Below are 18,772 nucleotides of genomic sequence, written 5' to 3'. Positions count from 1 at the left end.
CACATTACAAAACAGGTGAGACAGACACCAGCACTTCAAAATTTTGATACTGTTGCACATTCTACTCTCTTAGACCTTACCTTATTTTTCAAAGAATGAATGGGATGTAATACCTGGAGTGAATTTATGAATCTCCATCAAACTGTTTCATTCCTTCTTAAGTGAATATACTGGTCACATTGCTTGATTGGGAGAGGAAGTTTATTCCAAATATTTTGTGACAAATCTGTCTCTCCACCATGAAGTAGGTTCAGATCTCTGGCTCTAGTGCTTGCAGGACTAGATTCTGATTTGAGAAGAAATAAGATGTACTAAACTGCTGGATTTCTAGTAGCCCAGAAGACAAGGCAAAGATCGTCCCTAAGTAGTCTGTAAGGCACCAAATACAGAGACAACAAGGCCTCTAGCTTATTTTGATAGCCCATGTTCTTTAGTTTTATGATCTTTTTTGTCAGGAACCTTTGGTGTCTTTCTCTAATTGCTTGATATGTTTATTAAGATGCATTCCAACTGAAGCATTGTATTCTATGATGAGTTTGATCAATGCAGAATATAGAGGGATCAATACTGCTTTGGACCTAGAGAAAATTCCCTTTCTGATTAACTGTATGAGACAGAAGGATTTTCTGACCACTGCTGCAAGATGATGGCCAAAGGAGAGGGAGTTATCTACCAATGTGTTAGGGCCTCTTACAATACTGTCACTTTGGAGTGTGGTGTTTTCTGTACTATATGCTGGGTGGAGGGTATGTTTGACAAATGCAGCAATATTGAATTTTTATCATTTAGTTTTAGCCCATGCTCAGTGCACCTGCTGCTAATGTGTAAGTCCACTTTGTAGCTCCTGCATAAGGGAAGTGTATTTAAGTACAACACCCAGTTTACAATCTCTGACAAATGTGGTTAACCACCTTATCTGATTTTGGATTTGGAGATCACAGAAGTATATGCCAAATGACAAAGGTCCTGGCACAAACCCCTGTGTTATCCCACTGGTTGCTTCCATGATCTCTGAGGCTGAAGCCGTCACCCTTAAAGTGTGGGCTCTGTCCTTCAGCCAGTTAGCTACTCATCTAACTACAAAGGGATCAGTTTGGAGTGCATTTAGTTTTTTGACAATGTTGGCATGTGGTACAGTAACAAATGCTTTGGTGAGGTTGAAGTATGCCAGATGGATAGTGTGACCACTGTCCATAGCTTGTGTTATGGTCTTAAAAAATTACTGGAGCCATTAGACAGAATCTACACATAACAAAGCTAAACTGCTGGGAGTCGTGTCATATAAGATTTTTGAGATTGCAGTTTATCAGGTCGTTTATGTCCCATTCCATAGTATTGCAGATGCGGCTCATCAGGCTGATGGGTCAGTAATTTCTGAGGTCTTTGGTGGGGTTACCCTTATAAACAGGCATTACAACTGCTGCGCACAAAACCTTGGGGGTTAAGCCACTGGATAAGCTCCAGTTGAATAGTTGTAGTAGCGGGTCCAGCAATGCAAATTTAGTGCTGTTCAGCAGGCAACCTAATATGCCCCACAGAAGTTTTTTTTTTTTTTTTTTGAAAAGTGCTTTTAACAAGTGTTCTTTTGTGATTTCAGGGGTTTTATGTGCTTCGGTACATGTGGGTTTATACAGATGTTTCTGGGATGAAGTTAGCACTAAATTTGCTTGCCAGTACGTTTGTGAAATTCACTGGATCAAAGTAGGTAGTGTCATTCTTAATGAGTTCAGAGCAATGTGGGATGTTATTTCTTAATTTCTCATGTAAGCAAAAAAGGATTTGTAAATATTCTTAGCTTCCAATGGCAGCTGAAATTCATGGGAAGTCTTAATTTTCCTGTTTTTATTGTTTTTTATAAAGAGAAATAAACTTTCTTAGCAAACAGAGCATTTTTCACTGAGGGCTACTTTCATTACATGTAGGGAATTTTTTCCTCATTAGGAAAACTGATAAAAACACAGTTTTCCTGTGTGAATATGTGCTGTATCTACATCTGTTTATGAATGCACCAATATGTGAAAGTTTGCAAGTGCAACTATTCCAGTACTGTAGGACCAGGTCAATGAGGGAATTACCCTCTTCACCAAGCTGCTTGGCCTCAAAGTGATTATATTAAGGCCAGAGGTAAACCAGTGGACATAGCAGTTCTCTGTCCAGGGGTGTGAAAGGTTGCAACCCTTCATTGACTTCTGTTTATTGAACAGTTGAATGCATTCTTCCTTAGCAAAGACTGTTTCCTATGGGTCACAATAACTGTAAAGTAAAATACCACAATACATTACTTTTAATACTACACATATTTTAGGAATGAACATTGTACAGCTATTGATGACCACTGAAACAAAACCCATACAGTCTTGCCCAGTAGACCAATGGGCTATAAATCAAGGGATTTTAAGTAAGGCAGCAAAGTGCCACACACTCCTTATGCAAATGGATGAGCCTACCGCACTTCATCAATAAATGCCCTATCTCCACGATAACATCTCTTGAGGATATTTTAAATCCTTTCACTGGAAACCTGTTAAGTCTGTCTTGTGAAACTAAACAGGTTATGTAGAAACTAGCCCATCACCTGAGACAGGAATGTCACACCTTTACCAGATTTGAGAATGGTTATATCAGAGCTTCTGTACTATATGCTGGGTGGAGGGCATGTTTGACAAATGCAGCGATATTGAACTTTTATCATTTAGTTTTAGCTCATGCTCAGTGCACCTGCTGCTAATGTGTAAGTTCACTTTGTAGCTCCTGCATAAAGGAAAAATTACATGCCTAAATTTAAAAGTTATTTATACTACAGACATAAGTACAGTATAAAACAAAGAAACTGTGCAAAATATTTATAAGTAACCCATTCATAAAGTGCAAATATCAGATCAAATATCCAATACATGGAAACACAAATGAAGGTACAACAGGTACAATACAAGTGGACCATAAATAACATCTTCAGAAGCACAAAAATTATATGTGTTTTTATATCTCTGTATATGTTTGTGTGTGTATATCTGTAGGAATTAAGATCATTTAGTAATACATCATCATGAAAACTGGAAATTAATGCTCATAACTTAAAAAGTCAGTTTTACCTATATTTCAAATTATGTATATTCTTAAAAACAGAACACCATTGTCAGTAAAATGCTCTGAATTGTGGACCTTCACTAATAAATACAAACTTTTATTGAAAACTTGGTGTATATAGTATTCCAAGTAGAAGAGTCAAAAGTTCAGATTATCTGGACATAGTTATTCACAGCATGCTTTTGGAAACCCAAGTCATAGATATTTTTTTTTTTTACTAAAAGCTACTTCTCATTTACTTCCCACTGTACCTCTAAATCGTTATGTGCAAGAAATGTGAACATAAAAAAGAATGGGACCAACAAAGGCTGAAAGTCAGGGACAGATTTTAAATACTACTCTTAAAAACTTAGAAAGTTGCTACTAGCTAGAATAACAGGTTTTGTGTTAGCATGTATTTTCTGAAGGATATGAACTTTTGAAACTCAAATGTCTGTCATTATCTGACAGCTTCAAGCTTCAATGATTAGCAAGAAACCCACCAATTTTAAGAGGAACTGACCAAAATTTTGAGGTAAAAGTCTGGACATTTTGTGAAAATGTACACGGCTAAGGAGTATACCTAGCACTACTGAGGCTGTAACATATATCCTCTGTCTGAGATGAAGAATTTAAGAGATGATTATAAAAACATTTGAGTATATCTAAATATTTAGAGTACCCCCACAGTTGCTGCCTCTTTAGTAAATTTAATGTGGGAAATGGTACTCTGACATTACTGTAATCAATAGAAAACCTTTAGCTTAAATGTCCCTAACTGGTATCATAATTACATATGTTTGTCAATTTTACCACAAAAAAAATTTCAACAATGACATAATTATAACATTTTAGTCAACAATGTTTAGTTATTATTAGATGCACTGGTTACATGTATCCCTCTGTACTCCCCTACTAATTAATTTCACTTTAAACTACATGCTATAGCCGCTTATTTTTTGAAAACTTCCTGAATCTATGCAAGCTGAAAGGGATGTCTTGCCTTGAAATTTGTAATGGTAAGTTGTGTGCAATAAAACAAACAGAAAACGTACTTCAACCTGTAGTTAACAACTAGTCTCAAATGAGCTCTTATCACAACACAAATGCGCATCACGGTTATAACAAGACACTTTAGCAGTGTATCACAGTGAAATGCAAGCCTTTCCTAGTGAGATGAAGCTCTGATATAACCATTCTCAAATCTGGTAAAGGTGTGGCATTAGCTTACTGTAACACAACCGACATGACTTCTTGCTGCTTAGTTGAAGCATGCTGCACGTCACCTGCCCCAGCCTCCTTGATAAATACAAATGTACCATATCAGTCTAGCTCCTTCTTACACTTGTATTTTACATTACGTGACCCTAACTGTCGGGGGTAGTCTAGAGTCTTGGATCAAGATACTATAAACAGCTAAATGGTTATACCTGCGCCAGTTATTGCAAAACCACAGTGCTATACTGGAAAATAATTGTGCTGCAAAAGGGTTTTGCTGCATATGCTTCCTTCACTGAAAGTATTGCTGGAGAATGCCAGAAGTCCTTTTATTGTTATTTTAAACTGTGACACTTTCTCTTCATTTCATCTATGGTAACTACTTAACTATTCACTAATCTGAGAACCATGTATCCTGTTTTATGTCATGCAGCAAAAAATTACTGACAGAAAATGGCAGCATTATGTAACAGAGTAAACATTGCAGGAGTACATCTAAAGGAGCGACTGCCTTTCTACAACATGCTTTATCTTGCAAGCAAACAATGGGGCAGAAAGGATGCATTGCAGTGTATAGTTCTACTACATACCCACAGTTACTGTTAAGACATCAGTCTGAAGGGTGTGTGTTTGAGCCAAAGGGCATGCAGTGAGAGATGCACATAGTACATCTCAATGTTTTACAGCATTGTATAATATGCACTTTTTCCTATAAACATCGAAGGCCAAACAACTAATTTAGTAATTCTTTTTTTTTTTTTTTGGTATTACTTTGTCAAAATAATCTTCAGCCAAGCAGAGGATGTCACCTTGTAAGACAAACAGTGATATATATAGAGAGAAAGAAAACAGTGTGCATATGTGTGTGTGTGTGTGTGTGTGTGTGTGTGTGTGTGTCTCTCTCTCTCTTACTCTTTATGTCTCTCCCTCTCTCTAGGAGAATGGGTGGTACAATGTATATATGTATGTTTGTATGTAGGGGATCTTGAGAACAGATTTTGCCTGAAAATACTCTTATATCGTTCACGATTATGAAGCATTTATGTAAGACAGAATTCACTGAGTTCCACTTCATCAATTTCTATTGCCTGTGAGTACTGTTTATTGGACATGTTAATCGAAATAATTCTGTGACAGGGTGGAATCCTCATTCTCCTGCACCTTTGCGAATACTGTATGTTGGAAACATTTGTACATTATTAAAACTGTTATGACAAAGTGCCTAAATTGTGATTATTGAAAAGTATTAAGTTCAAGCCAACACAACTCAGGAAAACACGTTTTGAAAAATTCCACTTTATATAAGTGACACATTGCCTTCTTTGGTCATAGATTAGCATTACACTAACTGCCCTTGTGAACCATTTTAAGCATATCCAGCTATTTGAGGATCAAACTCTGCACCTTATGTCTGTAAGGTAAACACCTTAACCATTATACCAACCTCCCAACCACTGCCTATTAATGTAGCTCAGAAAAGTGTTTGAGCAGATGGGCTTTTTCTTACTTAATATAACTATGTTTCTATATTTCTGTTTCTCAGGGGAGGCTGCTGTGGTGCAGTGGTTAGCATTGCCACCTCACAGCAAGAGGTTCTCCAGGTTCAATCGTCAGCTGGGGTGCCTTCTGTGTGGAATCTGCATGTTCTCCCTGTGGTTACATGGGTTTCCTCCAAATGCTCTGGTTTTCTCCCAAAGACATGCTGTAGGTGGATTAGACACTCTAAATTGGCCCTAGGTGTGAGTGTGTGCCTTCTGTGGAAGGTTGGGTGCTGGGCTGGCAACTTCACACTGTAAAACTCCACTGCTAATCATGAGCAGACAGGTGATCTGCTGTGGCAACCCCTAACCAGGAAAAAACAAAAGAAGAATATAACTATGTTTCTCAAAATTTTGTTCTATTTTTAGTACTTAATCTTTCTTGCTATTTTGTTTTGATTTGAGTCATCCTTGCTGCTTTGTTTTTATTACTCTGTCCATTTATTTTTAATAAAACACGTGAAGTTTTTATTATGCTACAGCTGCCATGTAATGCCCAAATTCAAAATTCTGTGTACTTGCACTGGTATGATACTCTTTTACCAACTATACTGGAAAGACTCACTGAAGGGACTGTCTACGTTTTAGTAGTCAGTTATGTAGAAGATTAAGTATAACAAATTTACCTGATGCAGAAGTACAACATCAGCTACCATCTGATTAACTGTTATAGTAACAGTTTTAAACAAAGCTTATTACCTCTGATTTGGAAGCATGTATAAGTGGTAATCATGGAAATAACATGTCATTTATTTGTATACAATTTCAAGGTAATTTTGTTTTTATGGTGTACGTGTATATATATATATATATATATATATATATATATATATATATATAGTTTTTTTTTTTTTTGCACAATTGAAATATTAATTATTTAACCAAATTTCTATTTTTAACCTAGCTGTGTAAAATTGCAAATCCCAATAATTAACTGAAAGTGGTTGTGCTTCACAAGCACAACATTTTTTACCCGTGGCATAAGACCCCAACCACTTATGTGGACAGTTATGCATTCTGTCCTTCCCTGATTAAAATCTATATTTGATCTGGTCAGTGCTTAGTCAAATAAAATTTGCTAACTGAAATCTATCATATCCAGGAAGTCACCGAGATGCCAGATTTGCAGTAGAAGCTTTAACAAATGTAAATTGTATGACATGAGTTACAGTATACACCGATCAGAATTAAAAAATAAGTACTGCTTGTTCAGCAGTGTGTTGTTACATATGAGAATATTTGTAAATTAGTAATATGTATACTAAGATCTGACAGTCATTTTTTTTTCACTGTTTACCTTTCTTGGATTCAGAGTTCACAGATAGCATGAATCATTCATTTTAAGCTACAAAGCCATCTAGTACTGTAGTATTCCTCATATTAAATAAACTATTGTCAGCCACTCTTCCAACCAAAGTTTGATTTAGACTTGTTTAACACACTAATTCTAACCACACTTCTAACCAGCCGGTTCCAAAGTTACTATATCTCTTCAAGATATCAATAAAGTCAGTCTTCAGTTTTTACCTGCGCGCTTCAGAGTAATGTTTGCGTTACAAGACATGTTTGTGAAAGCCCTTTGACACAGATCTTAAATAACACACCAATACATGATTTTTTTTCTTTTTTTTTTCATCAAACAGCTGTAAATAGCATATATAGTTAGTTCATATTGTTGAAGAATTGACGGCTATGTAAACAACATATTTCCTGTGTTCTAACTGACCAGTATATTCAAGAAGTTTTAGAGCTTGAAGATAACGTTGCATTCTTATAACATACATTCATAAATGTTTAAATATGTTACATTTATTTTGTACTAAATGAAGATGGATTTAAAAAGTGCTTAAACTACCCAGCACTGATTTAACTATTGTTTTTGTCCTGCAATTTTTTACTTAACAACAGTTCAGACTTCTATATTCCCTAGTGTGCCTAAATGACCATATCAGTGAAAGTATAAATAAACTGTACTTTGCAGGTAAATGTCTAAAGTTCGTAGCATTTTGAACATCAGATACTATCCCAAATCAAAGAACAGATATACACTATTTTCAAAGCAGGTTAAACTACCAACTTGCATTTGACATTGTAGTTTTAATTATAGTACTAATGTGCAGTAAAAATGTACTGTTATGTTCATTTCTATAATTATCTCACAAGTAATTGTAGTTGATAATGTTATTCAGGGGACTAACTAAGGCATTTCCCATTTCATAGCAATACACATTTCCCTCCTCATCATCTTGGCTCAGTTTCAACCTTCCGTCTCTAAATTACGAAGCACTACTTATAATGTAACAACGCGTGACAGACCCTTTTCATGGAAAACAGTGTGGAACGTGGACTTTTTAAGACTTAAAATGAAATACGCTTAAGTTCCTCAGAGACCGGATTATAACAATTTTGAACACACCCACACACACACACACACACACACACACACACATGACATCAGACTGATCAGAACACCTCAGATGCGGTCCACTCCTTTCCGCACGTACTCTCATTTTTTTAAAACAAGAAACATCTTTATTACATTATCACTTATGACATAGGCAATCGTACATTTATATAAATGAAAACAAACCATACTGACACAAAATAATTACAGTCATGTGCTGATAAACAATACATTTTAATATTAGATAACAGAACACAAAAAAGTGAGGGATTAAATGTTTTCCGTTACCTTTTCTGAAGTAAATACTGAAAATGCATACAAAAAACTTCAAATGTTTTCCAGTGTTACATTCGAGAGCATATGCCGAGAATATGCCACATCTGTAGGGTACAACTTCAAAATGTCTGTCCCAAAGTACCTATGCGACTTTTAGAGATCCGCTACACAACGCACCACACAGATCCTGCAAGTCCCGGCTTCTGACAAAATACAATCATTCGCGTCAGGCAAATTCCCAACACTTGTACACAGCCCTTTTCTTCGACCCCTTCGGACAAACAGCACCTCTTTGAGGTACGCAGGGTCTTTCTGTGTTGCCCGGGTTTCCTGCCTTTGCCCACACTAACCTGTCATCCGGGGTCCTGTTTCACAACTCAAAGAACTTGAGAGGACTCTGTACATCTGGGATTGGATCAGTACCTTACTGCATGTTCCCAACTTGTTGTTCGCACCCACAGACACTGCACAACGACAGGTTACACACTGACAGGACACAACTGAAAACAAGGCTTCCTAACTTCCTAATACAATAAACACGACTTTTCCAGCTTCCACCGGCTGCTCCCGTTCCTTCCAGCTGAACATTAGATTGCTCCAATAAGCTTTTCCAAAAATCATCATCTTCGCCAGAAGGGTGGGATTGAGTGTCTCCGCCTCCACAGACTGAGAATCCCACAAGAGCCAAGAACAGGGAGTAAATACAAGCAGTACCCTTCAGGCATCAGGAAATGTCAAGGGAAATGTTAGGTCCTGCACCCATTTCCTCAGAGGACACTGAGCATGCCCACTCCTCAAAAGGATGGCATCAGTTACAAAGACTGTTAATTATTTATTGTCCCTTTCATGCTCAGTCCCCTGGTCTGGGATTCCTGCCCTAGAAGTGGCACAAATCCTAACTTTTACATTACAACTATGCTTTACAAACCTCGTCTAAAAGTGCGAGCATTATACTGGTCACTTAGTAAAAATGCGCCCCTACTTGTAGATGAACAAGATAACAATGCAAGAGAAGACATTGGACTTGTAGGTTATATTAGACCTAAAAAATGCAATGAGCTTGGCTACGCAATAAACGATTTTCATAGTGAAATCTTTTTCACCATAAACTCACTTTGCAAAATGAAACAAAAACCAAGTAAAGTCACTTCCACCATGAAATTAAAATGACTCTATTTAAAAAACAGGCAACGACTTTATTAACTTATTACGAATATAACTATACAATGAAGTTTCTGTCTTAAACAAAATGTAATTTCCCGGTCTCTGTGCCCTCGCTCTACCTTCACTCCCCTGGGTGCTCGCGCAGTCGGACACACACAGACACACACACACACACACACACACACACACACGTTCATAATTGTATAGTAGTTGATGTTGCATAATAAGATGATGAACATTTTCACTTCCGCCTATCCGCTATTTTCATACTGCTACTTTAAATTATAATAACACATATTATTCTAGCATGACTTATTCCACCATTTTAATTGATGCTGTTTAGCATATATTCCAAACACTTATTTTAAGCAGTTTTCTAGTCACAGCATTCTATTTCGGTATTTGTGTGCTTAGATTTTTTTTTAGTTTAAAGAGTATTCATTGAAGCTGGCATTGACTTTCAGCTGAACCAAGCTCTGCAGTCAAAAATAGATTGATACATTTTATTGGGATGGGGGGTGGGGGGGTGTAACAGCAGGTATTTTTTCTCCATATTGTCTTTAAAAAAAGATATTCATGATAACAGTTGATAGAAAGACACTGGAACATTAATGTGAAGCGCAATGCTTTTTTATTGGACCAAGGTAGGTTGTGAACTTACTTTAGCTTTTGACCTGGCATGAGTTCTTTGTTTGGGGTTATTATGTTATAGATGATAGATTTTTATTTTATTATTTATTTATTTTACATTTGTTGACCGGGATAGTCCGACTGGATGCATGTCCATTTTCAGCTGAGGCCCGGGGAGAAAAGCTCCACAAAGAAAAGAGTGCACACATTGATTTACATACAGATAAATACACATTCACAGGATTTATATTTTGTTTTGGTTTAGATACATTTGCCAACAGTGTGATTTAATTACAACTCAAAATGCAATAATGTAACTTTAACTAGTTACAAGATCCTAGCACTTATAGAATACAGTCAGACAATGAGGAACTTGATTACTGTAGTACCAGTAGAAATAGAATACAAGATACAGTGCTTAAATGTCTATTTGTGCCTAGAATGGCCAGTACATCATTTATTTCCAATTGGCTAAAAAAGAAACCTGCAAAATGATGGTGTGGAAAAAATGGTCAGCTTGGATGTTCTATATAACTATACTTCAGTGAGGGAGAGAGAGAGAGAGAGAAAGAGAGAGAGTGTGTGTGTGTGTGTGTGTGTGTGTGTGTGTGTGTGTGTGTGTGTGTGTGTGTGAGAGAGAGAGAGAGAGCCTGAAACTGTAGAAGTCCAGATCATGCCCTGCTATAAAAAAAAATAAAATTCAACACTGATATGTCTTGTGTCTTCAGCCAAACAGCTCCAAGATGACTTACAGCAGTTCTTTACAATATATATATATATATATATATATATATATATATATATATATATATATATATAAATGGCTTCAGCAATCGAAACTATTCCTAAATCTAAAGAAAAATGAGCTAATTTTATTTTCACTTCCAACCCAGCCATCAAACTACTAGCCAGTTATTAAACTTATTAACCAGTTATTAAACCATTAGCCAGTTATTAAATGGATACTTGCTTCACACAGAACTGTGTTCACTGAACCAACACTTAGTGCTTACCTGAAAATCAAAAAACTATAATGGTGACAACCTATACTCTGTGTACATTGCAAAACTGTGGAATTCTCTCCCAACATACATTAGAAATGTTTCATCTCATCTACTATTTAAAATCTCCTTGAAAACACACTTGTCAACAAGATGGTCCTGGATTTGTAACACCACAATTACTAAGCCTCCTCCTTAGTGTAATAATTTCCCGTCTACATTTTATAATTCCAATGAAATCATACCTATCAACAAAACAATTCTGCTCTTGTATCGTTTCCATTAATTAGACAAATCAAGTGACTATCACAAAATCCTCACACCTTCTCACCTTACATGTTGTAAGTGAATAATTGGTCAGATAACACTTGCATATGCCTCATCTGCTGTCTGTATACTAAAATATCAATGTGGCTTTATATGTAAAGTGTAAAATAATGTTTAATGTGCTTTTGATATGTGTGACTTTAATATGCTTTAAATACTGTATAGTATACTTAACATGATGATCAGTTGTTAAACTATGCATAGCTATGTTTTATGTTGTACATTTTATTGTTAAGAGTATGCTAAATGCCTGTGAAAAAGTATGTCACATTGAACTTTTCTCCCCAGGCCTCTCCTGAAAAGGGGCTTTGCCCAGTCAGATTTTCCCAGATGCCAAAGGCTAATAGAATATATAAATAAAGTTTAGCATGTTGCATTATAGTCAGTGTTCATTTAGCAGTGAAAATAATGCTCAGAGGGATTAATCTGATATTTAATTAGATGATAAATCACAATACAAGAGTGCAGGAAGATTAGTTAAATCCAGGAAAGGAAAGCAAAGTTACAATTTGTAATTTGTTCATCTCATCAAACATTCAATCTTTGTGAGGTAGATGTTTAGGTTAACAGAAAATATGAACTAGCAATAATGTATAGTTCAAAGAGATGAGGATGCAGGGACTACCAAGAGAATAAATCTAGATACAGGGTTAGAATGTATGGATGTTGTGTGAGTTAGTACACCACACAGGTGGTGGTTTAATTAACTAAAAGAAAGAGAGAGAGACAGACAGAACAAGACAGCACACCTTTCCCAGTTTGATAATTATGTATCAAACATGGCAGTTATGGTTCTTCAAGGACATTTCTGTACATCTTTGTAAAGAAGAACAATGGAGATTCAGCTCATTCATTTGTCAGTCTGACAGTCAGCAGTTTGAACCTGAACATCGGTTTTATGGGACACCACAGTACTTCAGAACATTTTCTCTGAGCAATTTACAGTCGACACAAATATGGTGTAGTGAAAAGCAAAAAATACTTCTTTATGGTAACGCATGATTTTATTATGAATTTATCCTTAATCCAAATAGTTGACTGCATCAGAATGTTAACAATAGGTTTTAAGTTCACTGTGGTCAGTATTTTTGCACCTTTGTTATTTTCGTGACAAGAAAATGAATACAACACAGGCAACATTCGAGTCAATATGGTAGTAACCATAAACTTAACAGTCTGTAAGGTTTTAATGTTCAGAGAGTTTTAACAGTAGAACAAAACTTTGTCCTGTCTGCCATGCATCAGAGGTATCTGTCAGAAACATACACTGACATAATTACACATTTTCTTTCTTTCTTTCTTTCTTTCTTTCTTTCTTTCTTTCTTTCTTTCTTTCTTTCTTTTTCTCTTTCTTTCTTTCATCCCCCCATATTCTTTCAGTTACATAAACCACGATTTGTGTAGTATATTAGCTGCACACAACATCTACATATTCTAACACTATATCTTACTCTCTTGATAGACCCTGCCTTTCTTGTCATTGTGACTTGGACATTGTTGTTAATACATATTTTATGTTATCTCACATAGATTGCTTGTTTAGACAGACTAACAGATTACAAATGACAACTTCTTATTTCCCTTCTCTGGATATAACTAATCTCCCTACACATCTCTCACATTGTGATTTATTGTCTAATTAACGGTGCAGTTTCTCTGAATGTTATCTGCTCTGCTAAATGAACAGTAATTCTAATGTAACATGCCAAACTTTGATTTTATTTATAGCAGGCCATGACTTGGTCTTTTACAGTTTCAGGCTCACAAAGTCCCCCTCTCGCCCTCTGTCAAACACACACACTGTCTCTGAGATGTACATTTTTCTGCATATTAGCATTTTTCAAGTTTCTTTTTTAGCCAATTGTAAATAAATCATGTACTTCCCTTTCTAGGCACAAGTGGAGATTTAAGCATTGTATCTAAACAGTAACTTTGTGACTCTTTGATGAAAGGTTCAATCTAACTGAAAAGCTTCAGTAATTGCAAAATATATTTTAGCTCAATAAATGGTATGACAACTCATCTGTTTTCCAATGTCTTTGTGTTTTCTGTTAGTGGGTCAACATGGAATTTCTTATTTTTTTCTTTTGACAATAGTTGCTTAGTCCCCAGTTTTATCACTTTGTCCCTCTGTTGTATGTAATGAACCATAATCTTTATAATGAAGTAAAGGCTGCTGTGGAAAATGCACAAATAACAAAACAGTCACTATTGTGCATTTTTGACAAATGGATCTTTTTGGTCCTATTTGTGGTATGCATTTGCTTTTTATGGGATCATTTTCCCATTTGCTTATGCCAAGTTGCTTGTGGATAACAATTCTTTGCCCCCTACAAGTGAATTCTAATAGCCACTAGTAGATGTAAGGTCTGCAACTCTCCCACATAAAGAAACTATGCTTTTTAACACCTTAACCTCCCAAAAATGTGTATCTGAATGTTGTGATCACAATTGATTGTTTTGATCCAAATTGTATTGTAGACCTCAGGATACTGCTATAGGATGCAATGTTTACAAGAAAAATCATACCAAATTTGGTGGGGGTTACATCAGATGTGCATGATTAGAGAGATAAATAACAGAATTGTTAAAATCTTTCCCTATATACTTTCATGGGGAGGGGGCAACTGTACTTGAAGTATGCTAGGTCCAATAAACAAGGGAACCTATGGAGGACAATCAGCTAAATTAAGGGCAGTTGTTTAACACCATTGTAATTGTTTCATAAAAGCCCAGACAATATGTTTAAACAGTATTTCCCTACTAAAAGAAAAGCACATTTTGCAGTGAACAAACCTTTTTTATTACAAAAAAAAAAAAAAAATACAAATAATATAACCACAAATTGAAATCCTGCATAGATAATTATATAAACTCTCAGAGCAACATTTTGTGCTCTCACTACAGACAATTTTATTATAAAAGGCAGGAATGGCACCTGCCATCTCAATAAGGATTAAATTGTTATTTATCACAATATTATAGTTAATTGTAAGACAAGGTCAGGAAAGTATATGTTTTAAAAAAAAAATTACAGCCAGTTCTTTCCCTACCGACAGGGGTATTGGAGGCCGTGTATTCCACTTCTCTAATCTAGCTGCAGGGAACCAGCTCTGAGATTCTAGCACATTGAGGGAAAGGACCCCTCCAAAATGGCAACACAATGAAAACAAGTATTAAAATACCTCCTTAAATTAACCAGTCTCTTCAGTTATTAGCACAGTCATTTAACTGTACCTCCAAACCAATAACTACAACCTAACAACTTACCCTCCCAGATGCATTTAGCACCTTACTCAACCCTCTTACAGAGGATACTCATACTCATACTCATACTTCTACCACCCCTACCTTTAGCTTACCTGCTAACCTCCTATGAACACCCAATATATCCACAAACTCTCCACCCCAACACACTATCTACTTCTACTACTCTACCTACACTCAATAACCATATTAACATAGCAACTACTCCTACCAGCAAAATTCCATAGGATTACCCACATTAGATATGACTCTCCCAAGCCAAGAAAATCTCTCACTCTATATACGAAATTCCCAGATCTTAAAATTCAATATCTACAACTCTTATTGAAAGATGGAGACATTCATCCTAACCCAGGCCCTATTACTACTACTACTACTACTGAACTCCATAACCTCAACCTCCATCCTATCCACTCCCTTGCTAAACCACTTAATTCACTGCTACTAGCTCACCTCAACATACATAGCCTTAATAACAAAGTTACACAACTCCACACTGTTCTAGATGTCTACTCCTTTGACATTCTTTGTTTAACAGAAACTTGGTTAAAACCTTCAACTAAACACAATGAAATTATTCCTCCTGGTTATAATATTTTGTGACTTGACCGTACAAACAAAAAGGGTGGTGGTGTAGCAATCCTTTTTAAATCCAACCTATAGATTACTACCAACAACTTGTTACCACCTCAAGTCTTCAACGCTGAAATTCTTATTACCAAGCTCCAACTTAACAAATTAAAATCCATTTTTATTATCTGTACCTATCTCCCTCCTGGTAATAATATTGAAACAACAGAAAATATCCTCTGTTGCCTATCTCATAATTTACCTCAAGAAACCATCATCCTAGGTGATTTTAACATTGATTGGAAATGTTTTAGCAGTCTAAACCCTACAAGCCATATAAACCTTTTTGTTTTTCCACAAACCATTATCACCACTACCAGGATATACAAGCCTAATAATAAAGAAAGTATCTTAGACTGGATACTCACAAATAGTCATCTCCAGACATATGAATCTGGTACCCTCCCAGATGATGTAAGTGACCACTCACTAACCTACATCATCAGGCATAAAACCAACCTACCCAGCCTAACCATATCTAGAACAATTAGAACCAAGAAAAACTTTAACCCCGATCTCTTCCAAAGTGAACTAAGAACATGCAACTGGTCTCCCTTAAAATACCTCCCACTGGACGAAGCTGTCAGTTACTTTAACTCTAACTTCTTATCCATTCTAGACCACCATGCCCCAACTCGCTCTATAAGAATGAGAATGAAATCTGCTCCATGGCTTTCAAAAGAAACCAGACAAAAAATCAAACTCAGAATTAAATACTGGAACAAATCAAGATCAACTAAAAACCCAGTAGATCAACAAAACTTCAGACAACTAAGAAACGAAACTAAAAAAGCAGTGCAGACTGACAAAAGAAACTCCTACTTACAATTCCAACAGACCCACTATAATCAACCACAAAAGTTCTGGGCAAGTATTAATCAATTATTACACCCAGGTCAATCCATCACACCACACCCACAAGACACAGACCAAGAGAATCCGAAACAGACTGCTAATACCTTTAATACCTATTTCACTGAGGCCATACAAAATCTTACTAATCAGCTATCTACTCAGGACTTACCTATATCCAAACAAATCACTAACCCACCCCCTCATTTTCTCTTCCAACCAGTACCAACTACATACATTCTAGCCCTCATCCAAAAGCTCAAACCATGCACTCCTTCAGCTGACAAGATTCCCGCTGAATACTTACAAAAGGCAGCCAAATCTATAGCATACCCCATTTCCATTCTTATTAATAGAACTATCACTGAAGGACACATCCCGAGCATATGGAAGGTCTCCCATATTATTCCCCTTCATAAGGGAGGTAACTCCACTGAACTCTCCAACTATTGTCCCATTGCCCTTCTGTCTCCCCTAGCTAAAATCATGGAAAAATGCATCCATAAACAATTGCTAGACCACCTAATCCAATATAACTTACTTTCCAACTCACAACATGGTTTCAGACCCTCACACAGCACTACTACTGCCCTTCTTTCCTTCACTCACTGTATCAACAAAAACCGTAACCTTAATAGGCTTTCCTCTGCACTGTTTATAGATCTATCCAAGGCATTCGATATGGTAAATCACCAAATACTTATAAATATCCTCAAATCTCTGTCACTAGATGCAGCTGCTATAAAATGGTTCCAATCCTATTTAGAAAACAGACAACAGGCCATGCTTTGGCATAATATTCTATCTAGCTATCTACCCATTAACATAGGGGGCCCCAAGGGTCCATATTAGGACCACTCCTATTTTCTATATTTATCAACGACCTTCACCTAGCAATCCCCCAAGCTACATGCATACAATATGCAGATGATTTGACACTTATATGCTCAGCCACATCCATACCTGAGCTTTACTCCCTCATCCAAAAGGTCTTTAACACAGTCGAACTATGGTTTACTCAACGCTGTCTCCTACTTAACCCCAAACAAACTAAACTCCTTCTTTTCACTCCTACTAGTAAGTCCCCCCCATTAAACCTCACAGTAACATCCAGTAACAATACTCTTATATCCCCAGACTCGACTACCAAACTACTTGGTATCACCATAGATAACAAGCTTAACTTTGATACCCATATTAATAATACCTTAAAATCTGTTAACAGAAAACTGGGCTCTCTCTACAGAATCAAACCATTTCTCTCTCCTGCAGCAAGAACAACTATTGCTCATACTCACCTAATTTCTACTCTTCTCTATGCCTCACCCATATACACTAACCTCTCTAAAATCAACCTTAATAAAATGGAAAGTGCCTACAATAGCATAACCAGATTTGCCACTGGAAACCCTTTCAGAACCCACCACTGTATTAACCTAAAGCAACTAGGATGGCTTGAATTACAAAATCAGCTTAAATTCCACCAACTTACCATTGTCCACAAAACCCTTTACCATCCTACAGATAGCCCTATACTATCTACCCTCATTGTCCCCTACAACAATCTTAAGACCTTACGTTCATCACAAAGACTGCTGGTAAATATTTGTAAATCTAACAACAGGGCTGGAGACTCTCTTTTCTGTAATACTGCTGGAAAATCCTGGAACCTTCTTCCTACTGAACTTTCCTCTGTTCCCTCAATATCATTCTTCAAAAACAAACTAAAACTTTTTCTCAGAACACAGTGGTTTTGCCCTTGTACTAAACCTGAGTGATATATTACCTTTCTTCCTTGGATCTACCTGCACTCCTCTTTTCTATATTCTTGTTCCTTTTCTTACTAACAACAAACTTTCTAGATCTTTTCTTATTATCTCCTCAAAACTTCTTCAATTAAACCTGTTTTTAACACATATTCTGAATATTACAGCTCATACTTTTGTTGTCCTTCTTTATGCCAACCCGCTTACTAATAACTTATCTAACTCAGCTGCTATCCTTTACATGTTATACTGCAACTACATCTGTATTATGTTTTACTTAGCACCACACTAAGAACAAACGACCACTGAGATTATTCCTTGTCTTTTTTCTAGCAATGTTTAACATGAATTTAATCTTGTATATGTTATTATATTTGTGCTTCCTCAGAGCTTATCTCCCTGGAACTCTGAGATTATTCCTAGTCTTTCTTTTTAGCAATGTTTAACATGAAATTAATCTTTGTATATGTGATTATATTTTTGTGCTTCCTCGGAGCTTTTCTCCCTGGGCCTCTACTGAAAATGGACATGTATCCAGTTAGACTAGCCTGGCCAACAAATGTAAAATAAAATAAATAAAAATAAATAAATACTTTTCAACTCCATTTTTTGCCTGCTGTCTGCCAAGTACAC

At 36.3% G+C, this 18,772-nt stretch overlaps 1 protein-coding gene across 2 annotated transcripts in view; it reads right to left on the bottom strand.

Moving 5' to 3' along the window:
- Window positions 1-9,106, bottom strand: part of EDNRA (endothelin receptor type A) — a 1,533,935-nt gene extending 1,524,829 nt beyond the window's left edge. For both annotated transcript variants that reach the window (XM_044062245.1, XM_044062244.1), the window contains exon 1: window positions 8,515-9,106. The gene's annotated coding sequence lies outside the window, so the exon portion shown is untranslated. The remainder of the gene's footprint in view (window positions 1-8,514) is intronic.
- Between the last annotated feature and the right edge of the window lie 9,666 nt (window positions 9,107-18,772).

The sequence above is a fragment of the Protopterus annectens genome, chromosome 2.part1, assembly GCF_019279795.1.
Source record: "Protopterus annectens isolate FY-2018-M chromosome 2.part1, PAN1.0, whole genome shotgun sequence".
Taxonomy (NCBI): domain Eukaryota; kingdom Metazoa; phylum Chordata; order Ceratodontiformes; family Protopteridae; genus Protopterus; species Protopterus annectens.
The sequence above is the reverse complement of the archived record's forward strand: the minus strand, read 5'-3'. Positions and strand labels throughout refer to the sequence as shown.